Consider the following 12,633-nt stretch of genomic DNA (forward strand, 5'->3'; position numbering starts at 1 on the left):
CTCCCTTGTAAGTTACTAAACCCATTTTGTTCATTTTGCAACACATCAATTTTATGGCGGAGCCTGAAGTATTTACTCGTCCTTGGGGTTTGCAGTTGTTGAGATACAGGATGTGAAAGCTTACATGTAAAATGTGCCTGAACTCTGCTACCCATTCAACAGCGAGTCAATAGTTCAGGAGTTAATTCATGAGAAGAAGGGAGTAAAAACACACCAAGGTCAGGATCTCATGACCCACAGTCTGTCTATAACTCTATCTGAAGGACCTTGTAATAGATAGGTATGTGACTTGGAAAATACATAATGTTGTGGTTAAGTGAGGCATTTCACAAGTTTTGTAACATCACACTACTGGCAAACTTTCTTGAGCGCACATCATATTCAGATTGGAGATCTCAGTGGGATGGAAAACGTTAGGGTGATGAAGGTTTTAAATCTCATGACACAAGCCGATATGCCAAAAGATATTTACAAGCTAGTGAGTGTCCCATAAACTCCCTCCAAAGATTTTTCTCATTAGGCACCGGAGGAGCTGTGCTGATTTATGCCAGAGCTCTGGTCCTCTCCTCCCCATCGCCCAGCAGACAGGGAGCGCCAAGCCCAGGTAACCTCTCCAACAGCCCATTCGCTGTTCCTCCTCACAGCTCCAAGAGGTTTGTGTAGTGTCAGCACCCACAGCCACTTTCCTGGCTTTCCATCACTGATGTGGTACAGGGAAGGTTTAGGTTTCCAGTTCTGCACATCTCAGGGCATGAGGCCCACCTTGAAGTATGGTTTCAAGGCATTCTCCTTTCTGCTTTGCCTGTGGAATGCCAAATTGCCCACCCCCAGCGGAAAGGCTCCACCACTTCTCTAGTGAAACGTGGACCTGGTGAGGCACAAGAACAAAGCTAAGCTCAGCAGGGCCCGCAGGCTGAATGCTTTCCATCCGCCCAGCCTGGCTAAGGCAGGTGACCCGTGAGCAGAGCTTGAGATCCCATGCCCAAGCCTTGCTCCAGGCCATTACATGTGAGCTGGAAGGGGCTGAAAAGGGCTGGGCATGGTCTAGCTCCTTCTGGGGAAGCTGGAGCACCTTTGCAGGCTTGCAGCTTTGCAGTATGGACAGCGGGTTTCATCGTTAAAGGATGTGCTGATGGTGTCCAAGGGGCTGGTGGCACGGTCCTACATGGCCAGATGCTCTCCGCACTGAAGTTGTTCTCCAGATTGGACCAGGGAGATGAAATAGCTTGAAGAAAGAAAGGGAGGGTGAAGGAAGATGGGACTTCATAAATACAGACAAGGTCCACGGGGAAGACAGCAGCAGGGGGAGGTGGCAGGGAGCAGGGAAAGGGAGGAGGGCTGCTTCTCTGCCAGCGCTGCCTTGTGCTCTTGTCTCATGATTCACAGGGCTGCCGCCAGCTTCTGGTGTGACCTGGGGTAAAATCACCGACTTTCTGTTCCTCATGTGCAAAATGGGACTCTTCATACTTCCCTTCATAACTGCCCTCTCTGTTTATGGCATGGGGTGGTTGGGCCAGAGCACATATGGCTGCATGCAAGGGTGCAGCTCTGAGCCCTGCTGGTTTCCTGCAGGACCTGGTGCTGTTACCTGAGCATTAATTCAGGGAAATATTTGCATCTGGACTTTCAAGGCAGCCCGTGCCCAGCCAGGGTCTTCCCCCCTTTCTGTTGTAGGTTCTTCTTGCAGCAACCTGGAAAATAAGGGGCAGGAGGAGGGAGGGAGAAAGCATTAATGGAACAAATGCTCCAAACTCGCTTCCAAAAACATTTCCATCTTCCGGCAGCATAGCAGCTGCGGCATGTCCGACGCTGTGTTTGCCGTAATGGTCACCAGCTGCGAGGAACCGCTTTTTTATTGACCAGAGCACTTCCTCGGGGCTGCAATAGATACCGAACACCTCCGGCTCCAAGTTTCGCAGGTGCCCAGAGCTGGGGCTGGATTTCCCCTCTCCCTCCGCTGCCCTCCAGCCCCTAAGAGCAGTGCTCTGCTCTCCTGGCAGGTCTGAAGCCCCACGCACACCCATAGAGCCATGGTAATTAAGAGACATTTAAAGAGGTAATATCAAAGATAAATCATGCAGCAAAAATAATTAAAAAATAATAAAAGCTAAGACTTTTTTTTTTTTTCAGGAGGATATTTTGAGGAGGGGGGCTGGATATAATCTTTTTGAGCGCTCTATTATAAGCCCCGAGTTATGAATAAATCCATATTTTAACATCTGGGATTCATAACATCTTGCTGACAGTCAAATCTCATAAAAGATGTGGTGAGCTCTACAGATGTGGGAAACCTCATTCAGTGAGCTGCATAACAAAGGAAATCTAGTGCTTTTCCACTATTCCTCATTAACTCTGTGGCTGGATGCAGTGGTCCTGACACCAGCGAGGAGCAGAGCTGCAGGGTCACCCATGCTGGGTGCACCCTTGCTCAGAAACGCACACAGCATCGCTGCTGTAAAATAATGGGGGGAAAAAAGCGTGGGATTGCCGTCCCTCCTGGTGCTCCAGGCTGTGTGTTCATGCAGCAGCAAGTAGTTTCTGCATGGGGAGGCTTCCAAATAGAAGGGTACAAGGTGATGGAAAGCACCACCCGAGGCATCATGAAGATGCGAGGCTAAGGGGATGTGCCTAGGGTTTGTGTGAATGTCCCTTTGATCCCAGCATGGGATCTTCGTGAGGTAAAACGGGGGGAAGGAAGGGAAGAGAAAGGGCAGGACACCCTGTCACCCCCATCTCACAAACCCACGAGAGCCTCCACGGCTCCTACAGTGGGGACGTAGCTGGTGGAGGTGGCCACAAACCAGACCCAACGCTTGTACTGCCACGGGCGTCACAGCAAGCCAGAGTCTCCTTTCTATCGGGTAAACCCAAGGAAAGCAAACAGTTTATTATGGTCTCATTTAATTTGGACTTATATAAAGTTGGAGCATCAGAGCCTGTATTTAATGCATTTGTGGTGGAGGGGATTTTTTTTCCTCCCCAAATGGCTCACCATTGATTTTCCTCTTAACAAGTGCTCCTGCTCTGACAGTCCATCTCACTCTCCGTGTTCAGACTAAGAGGTTGTAATCTTCCCGTCGGTGATATCTGAATCCCTTAGCCGTGGGCACGGTTATGTTTTCACTAAAAGAGGATTACAACCTATTAATCAATAAAGATGAAGTGGGTTAGCAGAGCCGTGACAAAGACAGGGTTATTTCGCCCAGGGCTGGAGAGACAGGCACGAAATAAAACAGCACCTCAACAGCCTTGTTCTTAGCAATGGGTTTTATGTGTGTGAAAGAAATGGGTAGTGGAGAAGAAAAGAACTGTAGCAAAGAGCTGAGGCCAATATCTGGATGATCACCCTACTATTTCATCGGGGTGCCCGCGGTACGAGTGCTGAGCAGAGGCAGGAGACCAAAACCCACTCCTGCCCTGCCTGATGCCAAATCTCAAAACGCTTTATGGCAGGAGGACAGAATTACTCGTATCGGACAGAGGGAGAAACTGAGGCACGCGATTTCTTTGTGAGCCTATAGGAAGTAGGAGCCAGGGCTGGAGAACAGAAAATAGGCTTTGGGAGAGCAGTCCAGCCCAGCTGGCTGCCTTGCGTGACTTACGCTAAGAGGCTGGCAGGCCTCTAGAGCAGAGCTAAAGCACTGGAACTATGAATTTCCAAGCTTTCAAATATTTGGATAGCCTATAAATATAACTCTAAGCTCCTAATCCCCCCCTGTCAAATGGTGTCATTTTTTTTCATCTTTTTTTTTGTTGTTGTTTCGACCTCCCTTCTTTGTAAAGGTTTTGCTAAAGCAGCCTCAGCTCTGACATCATCTGAGAATTTCATTTAACAAAATGTTTTGAATCATTTGTGCCGGTTCTAGTGACTCTGCCAATGGAAACAGTCCCGGCAGCAAGTGCGATTTTAAACCTTGAATGTGCAATTTTTTTTTTTTCCTCTCCTGTAGTTACATTCAGAGCAAAAACTCTCCCCTTGTCCCTGGGCCAGCTCTCCCTGAGAAGGGGCTGCTCCAGGACATCAGGAGCACAATGTTTGCGTGCCCAGGGAGAGCTCATCTGGACACAGGGCAGCTTTTTGTGTCCCTGTCCCATGTAACCCACCTGGGGTGGGGAAGAGGAGCAGGAGGATGGGCTGAGGCAGCGTTTGCCTCATTGATGTCCTTATATCAGGTTCGCCTTCACTCTTTTTTTCAGTGGTTGCATGGAAGTAGGAACACAACGTCATGAACCAAACAAGGCAGAGATGCAAGGATCCCAGCCCTCCAAGCTGCATTTAATGCTCATCAGCCTCCATATAGCAAAAACAAGCAACAAAAAAGGTGGCCCTCAACTATCCCTGATGCACTACTGCCAGATGTCTTCCTTCTCATGGCTTGCATGGACAGAAGTTGGTGCTTGAGGTTGTTTTAGGAAGCAGGAACGTCCTTTTCCCTCAGCAACACATCTTTGATCCACCAAACCCAACAGATGTTCATTAAGAGCCACTGCACAGCGCTGAGGACTGGGGAATGAAGTTATAGGCTACTTCCAAACCCAACGGTCTCTAAATCCCCCTGCGCACCAGAAGCACCCCATGAAACCAAGCTGAGATGCCTCTCTCACAAGAGAGGCTCCAAAAGGAGAGGTGCATGAGATTTTATGGCATTATTATGGCACTACTGATACTGTTAGAAGCAAACACGCTGAGGCTTATAATAAGAAGGTGTAATAGATAGTAAGTGCAAATGACTCATTCACTGAGATTTTCCAGGATTAGACAGCAGCAGAAGGGCAATGGCTGTGTAAAATGGACTTTAAAAAATAATCTTATAATAAGATTTTAATAAACCTGTTAGTAAATTACAGTGCTCGACTTCAGGAACTATTTCTCCCCTGCAGTGTTTTTCTGTGCAGGTGAGGCTGTGATGCTCTCCAACGTGTGTGACACAACCTTGACCATGCCATGGGCAGAGCCTGGTGGGGAAGGGATTCATCAGGTCAATGGATGAACAAAAAAATCACACCTGTGGGGAGCAGTTCAGTCCCCAAAAGCTGTTTCAGGCCTCCCGCAACATTTTCTTTTGGGATTAAACTCAACCTCCTTTACTTGGAGTCTCTTCTTGTCTTTTTCTTCCTGTTGTCCCGAGTAGATTGATTTCCAAATGAAAATAAATAATGGGTCTTGAAACAAAAAGCCTCCTCTTTTCATTGCCCTCCAGACTGCATGTAGCAACTGCTGGCTCACCAAAGCCTTGCTCTAAATCCAGCGTCTGGACACGCACGTGCGTATGCCCGATGCAGCGGGTCTGCCACATTTTTGGTACTTTTTAGAAGTCTGTCTCCTGGGGTCAGGTCATTACATGGGAATCTCGGCTCTCGTTTGGAGCAGAGAACTCATTTTTGCAGCTGCCAGAGTTGAGGCAGAAAGCTCACGTGTGCGAATGCTTAGGGGCTTGAAACCCAGAATGCAAAACAGAAGGACCCAGGGTTATTGGCCCTGCTGAATCCTCTCTGAATAGCAGCCTGGTTGTGTTTAAGCTGGACCCGGCCCAGCTGCTCGTCTGGTAGGAGGTGGTGGGCACTTTGGTCCCAGCAGGACAGTGTCCATCTCCCCCTCCGCCTCCTGCTGAGGGCTGTCAGTCATTTACCCCGTTGCCTTATGGATGCTTCTCCCACCCAAAGACGTTACCACCCATAATGTTACCACATTATGTTATTAAGTGTATCTGGAAGTGTGTTTATACAGATATATACATCTTCCATTTTCATTTTTACTCTCTGGGAAAGCTTTAAGTGAGGCGGCAGATGCAGCTCCTCTGTTTTCACTACAGGGTGAATAGGGAAAATAAACTTCAGAGGGCAATATACCCCGAAGCCCCCTTGCTACACCACAGATGGGTCACTTTGTGGGGCTGCCCAGGTCCCTACAAACCTTGCACAGTTAACAGGGTGCTGCTTGAGTCAGAAGGCTTTGTCCTCCAGGACCGTTAGCGCTGCAGACTTCAGGAGAAATACATTCTTCTGATGGCCAGCGTCCCAGAAAAGCAAAATTTCTCTTTTGAAACCGCCCAGTGCTGCAACCCATCTGCTTGGCTAATCCGTGTGGGGTAAGGCAGCTTTGGGACGCAGCGCAGAGTTTCATGGCACAGTTACTGGTGACGCAGGAGACCTAACGGGGCTGCTTCTTCTGGCTGGGTGGCAGCTGGATGTGGGACACGTGGGGACATGGGCAGCAAGGCTTTGCTGCCTGATGCTGCAGCCCATGCAGACTCTGCAGCAGGAATCCCTCGGAGATAAGTGCAGCATGTCAGGGTGCCAGTGTCTGCACAGGGAAACCTGCAGGTAAAAAGGGAAAGCCCACATGGGTCACAATGTATTTGAGCAAAACTTACGCATCTGGCTTCTCGTTGCAGGTCGGAGGGGTGGATGCTGCCAGGATCCCTGGGGTCAGATCTCCCAGCCAAAGAGCTGGCATCCAGGAGACCTCCGGATTTTAAAGGCAGGGGCTCCGGCCTCAAAACCTCATGCCTGTTCCCATCCTGCTCCTAAATGATGTCCCCAGTACAGAGCCTCAGTTTCCCTCCTGTACAACTGGAGGTAGCAGCTGCTGGGATGTGACACTAAAACTCGGTGGCCCTGGGCAACCTGAAAGTGTGAGAAGAACAGCGACAGCTCACAGCCAACACCAGTGCCTAAACACAGCCCCAGTGCCCTTTGGTAGCTTCCATCTTCCGTTCCAGCTTGAGTCATATTGTTATTTTTAATGGCTTGGATGCTGGCATCTCTGCTCTGAAATGAGTCCTTGCAGTGGCTTTAAGGAGCCTCCAGCCCTCTCCTGTGCTCACTGGGGCAGCAGAAGGTGGCTGTGCCCTGCCCCAGATGTTCCCATTCCCAGTTTAGCACATTTGCCCCGGTTTTGCATCAGAATGGGATCGTGCTGAGATGCTGGAGCCTGAAGGCTTGGTCCTTTGCTGGAGGCAGAGGGGCAGTAACTTTTTCAGACAGCTCAGGTTTTTCCTCCAGAGCTCGTCTGCCATGTCACCGCACTTATTTGCACTCTGGATGGGGCTTTGCTGGTTAAGGACGGGTAGGATGAAGCCTTGAGGAAGCCTCGTATGGGGTGGTGGGCCGAGCCCCGGCCCCATCCTGCAGCCAGACAACTCCAGCAAGACCAGAGATGCAAAGTCCCCATCGTGAGCCACCAAAGTGGCAGGGATGGGACAGCGGTGGCTTTGAAAAGCTCGCAGGGAGAGACCATGGAAAGGGCAGGGAACGAGCCCTGAGCAGTGACTGGAAAAACCATCGCCCTCCCCAGACCTGGGTGCTGGCGTCTAGAGCAGCTTCACTGCAAAGCAACCAACAGACACCAAACTCTGCTTTTTCTCTCCAGAAGCCACCACCAGCCAGCCCAGTGGAAGGGCAATAACCCTCTCGCCCAGTCTCCCTCGCAGTTTGTGATAAAGAGCCTTTTGTTGCATTTTAATTTGCAAACTTTCTCTTCTGCCATTCTCATGTACCACAGTTCCGGAGACTCACATAATTATTTTTACAAGAAACGCTTTCAGACAAATAAGTCTGGGGAGGCTTGTAATTTCTATTACCTCATGGCGACTCCATTGATAGACAGCAGCACACCTTGGGAGAATTAGGGAGCAAAAAGTAATGGGGGTTTTGTCCTCGCAAGACAGAGCTGCGAGCACTGCCTGGCTCGCGGCCAACAACACCAATTACAAACCAGGAGCGGGAGACAGGTCCTAGCGCTGAAAAATTACCATTTTCCAATGAGCCCGGTAATGCAGGAGCCGTGCTGTAAGCTACCACTTCCTTCAGGGCCCGTGAGGAATCCAGGACTGCGATTTCAGCCCCCCTAGGTGTTTAGAGATGGCTTATTGTCAATAAATGTGCCCAAGGATGGAGCTCGTGTTGCTGCTCCTTGCCTTTGCTTCTGCTCACAACTCTTCCCTGGCTGTTTTTATTTTTCCAGAAGCCCTTCCTGTCAGGAGACCGAACACGCGAGCATAAAAAGCAATTTCGGAGGCTCTGTCGTTGGCAATTACACCTGAAAGCTGGAGATTTAATTATTGTGGCACCCTTGCAAGAGGAGTTGCAACGGTCCTGTCACACGAGACATTTCAGCGCTAAACCGGGCGGCTTCACCGCATGTCAAGGAGCAAAAAGCACAGCACTCGGCATCTCCCACCCCCAAATCCCAGCACGAGGGCTCCTGTTGACACCCAAGTTAACAATTAGTTGGGTTAATTGAGGACACAGCTGTCTGCCTAACACTGCTTTTCTCTCACACCTCTTTTCCTTGCTGCTAACCATCGCCGGTGGTGGTGGAAGCCGCTCGGCACTGTCACAATTCCCACTTCATGCCTGCATTTTCAATTAACACTCTTTTTTTTTTTTTCTTTTTTTGCTCAGGTTGATGATTTTTGCACGTTTGCTGGGAATCAAACAGTCCTGTTGGCACTCCTCAGCGCCTAGGTCACGTTCTGCAGCTCTCCCCAGCTACAAGGGTGCCTGTGCATTTAGTAGAGCGTCGTATCGCGATGCCCCTGTAAGGCACCGAGGACATGAGGAGCAGACAGCAGTTAGCACGTGTCACTAAACGCATCCGTAACCACTCAGTAAGTATATAACAGCACAGCATATAGGGCCTGAAGTGCTACAGATTCAACTGTTGTCCAGCAGCAGCCCAAAGCAGGAGCAGGTTCTCACGGAGCTGTGGCAGAGTAGAGTCAATGAGGAAGACGCAGGACATCACCATCACATCCACCCAGCCAGTGGAGGTGAGCAGCCCCAGGTATGTTTGAAGCAAAGCCTCCGATTTGCCACTTTAATGCCCATCTTTTAGGGGAAAAAGCATCTCTAGGCCCCCACTTAACTTGTGTTTCAGATGTGTGGGGTTGGATGGAGCCCTGGCAGCAGGATAGGCAGCCCAGCAGTGGCAGCTTATTGGGACTGCACGGCGCATGATAAAACCTACACACTCATTTCACCTTTTACGTGCAGAAGAGGACGAGATGGGAAAGCACCTAGAGGCTTTTTACCCAGGGAAAATGCTTTTCATGCTGCAGGGGTGGTGAGGAGGTCAGCATCCAGGGCTTGCCCCCCCCTTATCTGGCCACCCCGTGCATCTCGCAACATCTCCCTCTGGTCCTTCCCGCTGCGTCCTGCGCTTGGTCTCAGCTTTGCTGGGCCGGTCAGAAGGGAGTTTCTTCCCACTGGAGCAGTGCTCGCATGGCACCCAGCCAGGGAACCCAGCTCCGGGATGGTGCTGCCAGCAGCCTTTGGCAAAGGAGCACAGCAAGGGCTTTCCTGGGCACAGGGGAGAGGAGGATATTCCTCCCGAGATGAAAAAGCTGTGCTAAAAACAAACAACCTGGTTCAGGTTAAAAAGAAACAGTTCTGTGTTGTTGGTTTGTTTTGTGTTGTTTTTTTTTTTTTTTTCCCCCTCGAGTTCATTTGTTGGAGGATGGAGTCTCAGAGATGCAACATCAACAAAATGCACATTGAGTCAAAGTGAAATATTTCATTCAACCTACACAGGAAAATGTCTTATGTTATTTGAGGGCTATTTACCCTTCTGTGTAAGCTTCCACTTATTTATGCATGTAATGTTTTCAGGCTGATTTTAAAACAAGAAATGCTGATTCAAAAAGAAGAGCCAGAAAGTTTTGTTTCAAAGCGCCTTTCTCTCTCAGATACACATAAACGTGCAGACTGGGGTCAGAATTGCTCACTGCATGATTGAATCGCTGAATAATTTCTGTCCTGCACGGGGCTCTAGCCCACAGCAGCTTTACTTTCATCGAAATAAATAAAAGCAAGGGAAGAAGTGAAACCTGGAGGTCACTGGTAGCCTTCCCAAACTTCTTCCAGGATATCCCCTTTCCCCCATGCCCTGGGTTTTGTGCCAAGCACGGCTAAGGGACGGTGACCGGTGACCTCCCCCTCGTCCCACAGCCCCATTTTGTAGAGAAGCGAGGTTAGGTTCCGGTCCCACCATACCGAAGCTCTCCGGGTCCCCAGGGATGGTGTGGTGACACCACATCGGCGCCAGGACCCGCGTCGGGCTCGGCAATGGGTGACCGCAGCTGCTGGGGTCCGACACGGAGCCGCCGGGTGTAGTCTGTGAGCCGGAGGAAGCGAGGAGCCAGCGTACAACCTGAACTTGGTCAGCCGCGACCCGAACCCCGAAGAGGAAAGCCTGCACGCATGACGTCTTCCTGTTAGGAAATATTAATCACGGCCGTGTCCAAACATGGTAAACGAAACCTCAGGAAAACCACTCCTTTGGCGACCGAGTGCTGCTCGCCGTCATGTTCAGGAAGGCCCTCGTGCCTCAAAGGCAGGACCCACCCGGCAGCAGGGCACTGTCTGCAGTTACGTATTGCCTCCACGACGTCTGCGTCTGTGAAACAAATTCAGCTCATCCCTGCCGTGCTTTGGGAGCTGTCGCTGTTAGGTGTTAGAGCTTTAGGTTTTAAGGAGCATCGCCGAGAGAAGGCAGCATCATAACCCGAGGATTCTCACCACGCTGTTTGTTGATGGTCCAGCTCCAGCTTGTGGAGCGAAAATATGGCGAAATAGCAAAATTGAGGAATGTCAGGTAAACCTGCGCCTCACCTGCTGATGGAAAGGGTTTGACCACGCGAGTCAGAAACCTGGAGCTCTCTGGAAGCTCCTGGTGGTGTGTGGATATCTTCAGCTGAACGCCACAGCAACCAGAGCTGGGGGAACCTGGTGCTGGCTCCCCGCTGCCCCCCAAACTCCAGGGTTTGCAACGCCTTCCTTGCCACAAGGAAACCCACACATAATGTACACCCAGCAGGAGTAAAATTAATTTAAAAAAATATATAAAATTTACCTCTTTCACCGTCTTTTTAATACCACTCTCAAAGCCCCCAGCGCATCTCTTCCCGTCCCACTAAGCCCACTGCTCGTTGGGCCCTGCACTGGCAGGGAGTGGAATAAAAATTATCACTTCTAATGTCCCTCCACCCCCCCAAAATGTATCTGCTGGTAGAACCGCACTGGGACATGAACCCATAAAACATCGCAAGTCTTGCTGGCGGGGCCTTAAATCCTTCTGAGGGCCAAGCCTTGCTTATAGGGCCAAAGTCCTTTCTGGGGTCCCTTAGAGGACAACTATTTCTTGAAAGGATCAAACTTATTTGGTGGCCTACCCATGTCCAGGGGGTCTAAACCAATTTTGGGTGCCCAAATCCCCTTGGGGGATCAACCCTCGTCAATAGGGCCCAAACACCTTCTGGGGCCAAAATCCCTTTGGGTTCAAAATCCCTTTCTGGGGACAAAAGCCATGCTGCTGTGCCCCAAGTCTTTTTGGAGGGCCCAAACACCTTAAAGAGGCCAAACCTTGTTTGTGGGTCCCAACTCCTCTGTGGGTCCCAAATCTCTTTTGCTGCCCAGCCTGCTTATGATACCCAAGCTCTTTGTGGAGTTCAAACCCCTTTCAGAGGTCAATTCTTGATCATGGGTCCCAAAACACCTTAGGCCCAAACCTGCTAGCCCAGACCTTGGTATCTAAGCCTGCTTGTTGGGTCCCAAACCTCTTGTGGGGCCCAAACTCCTCATGGGGCCCCAACTCCTTGTGGGACTCAAACATCTGGGCTTGGTTGGCTCCCAGCCCGTGGGTCCCAAAACCCGTGAAGGACCCAACCCCCCTCTGGGGTCCTTATTCATGTTGGTGCCCAAGCTGTGCCCCATGGATCCCAAAATCCATGTGGGAACCCAAACACCTTGTTGGGCTCAAACCCATTGCCTGTGGGTCCCAAACCCCTGAAGGGACCCAAGTCATATGTGAGGTCCAAATCCATTTGGGGGTCCGAGCTGTGGGTCCTGTGGGGTTGTTGCTTGTGAGTCCTCAAATGCCATGCGGGATCTGAATCCTCTGAGGCATCCAAATTCATTTTGGGGTCCCAGCGTGCCTGTGGGTCACCAAACCCTTGTGGAATCTGAATTCTCCAAGGCATCCAAACCCATTTTGGGGTCTCAGCATGGCTGTAGGTCGCCAGACCCTTGTGGGATCTAAACACCGAGGCATCCAAATACATTTTTGGGTCCCAGAGTGGTTGTGGGTCCCCGACCCCTTGTGGGATCTCAACACCCTGAGGCGTCCAAACCCATTTTAGGGTCACAGAGTGGTTGTGGGTCCCCAAATGCCACGTGAATTCTGAATTCTCTGAGGCGTCCAAACCCATTTTAGGGTCACAGAGTGGTTGTGGGTCCCCAAATGCCACGTGAATTCTGAATTCTCTGAGGCATCCAAACCCATTTTAGGGTCCTGGAGTGGTTGTGGGTCCCCAAGCCCTTGTGGGACCTGAACACACAGAGGCATCCAAGCTCATTTTAGTGTCCCAGAGTGGTTGTGGGTCCCCAAGCTCTTGTGGGATCTGAATCCTCTGAGGCATCCAAACCCATTTTGGGGTCCCAGTATGCCTGTGGGTCCCCAACCCCTTGTGGGATTTGAATCCTCAGAGGCATTCAAACCTATTTTGGGGTCCTGGAGTGGTTGTGGGTCCCCGACCCCTTGTGGGGTCTGAATCCTCTGAGGCACCCAAACCCATTTTAGGGTCCCTGAGTGGTTGTGGGTCCCCAACCCTTTGCGGGCTCTGAACACCCTGA

This window comes from Cygnus atratus, chromosome 2 (genome assembly GCF_013377495.2).
Source record: "Cygnus atratus isolate AKBS03 ecotype Queensland, Australia chromosome 2, CAtr_DNAZoo_HiC_assembly, whole genome shotgun sequence".
Lineage (NCBI taxonomy): Eukaryota > Metazoa > Chordata > Aves > Anseriformes > Anatidae > Cygnus > Cygnus atratus.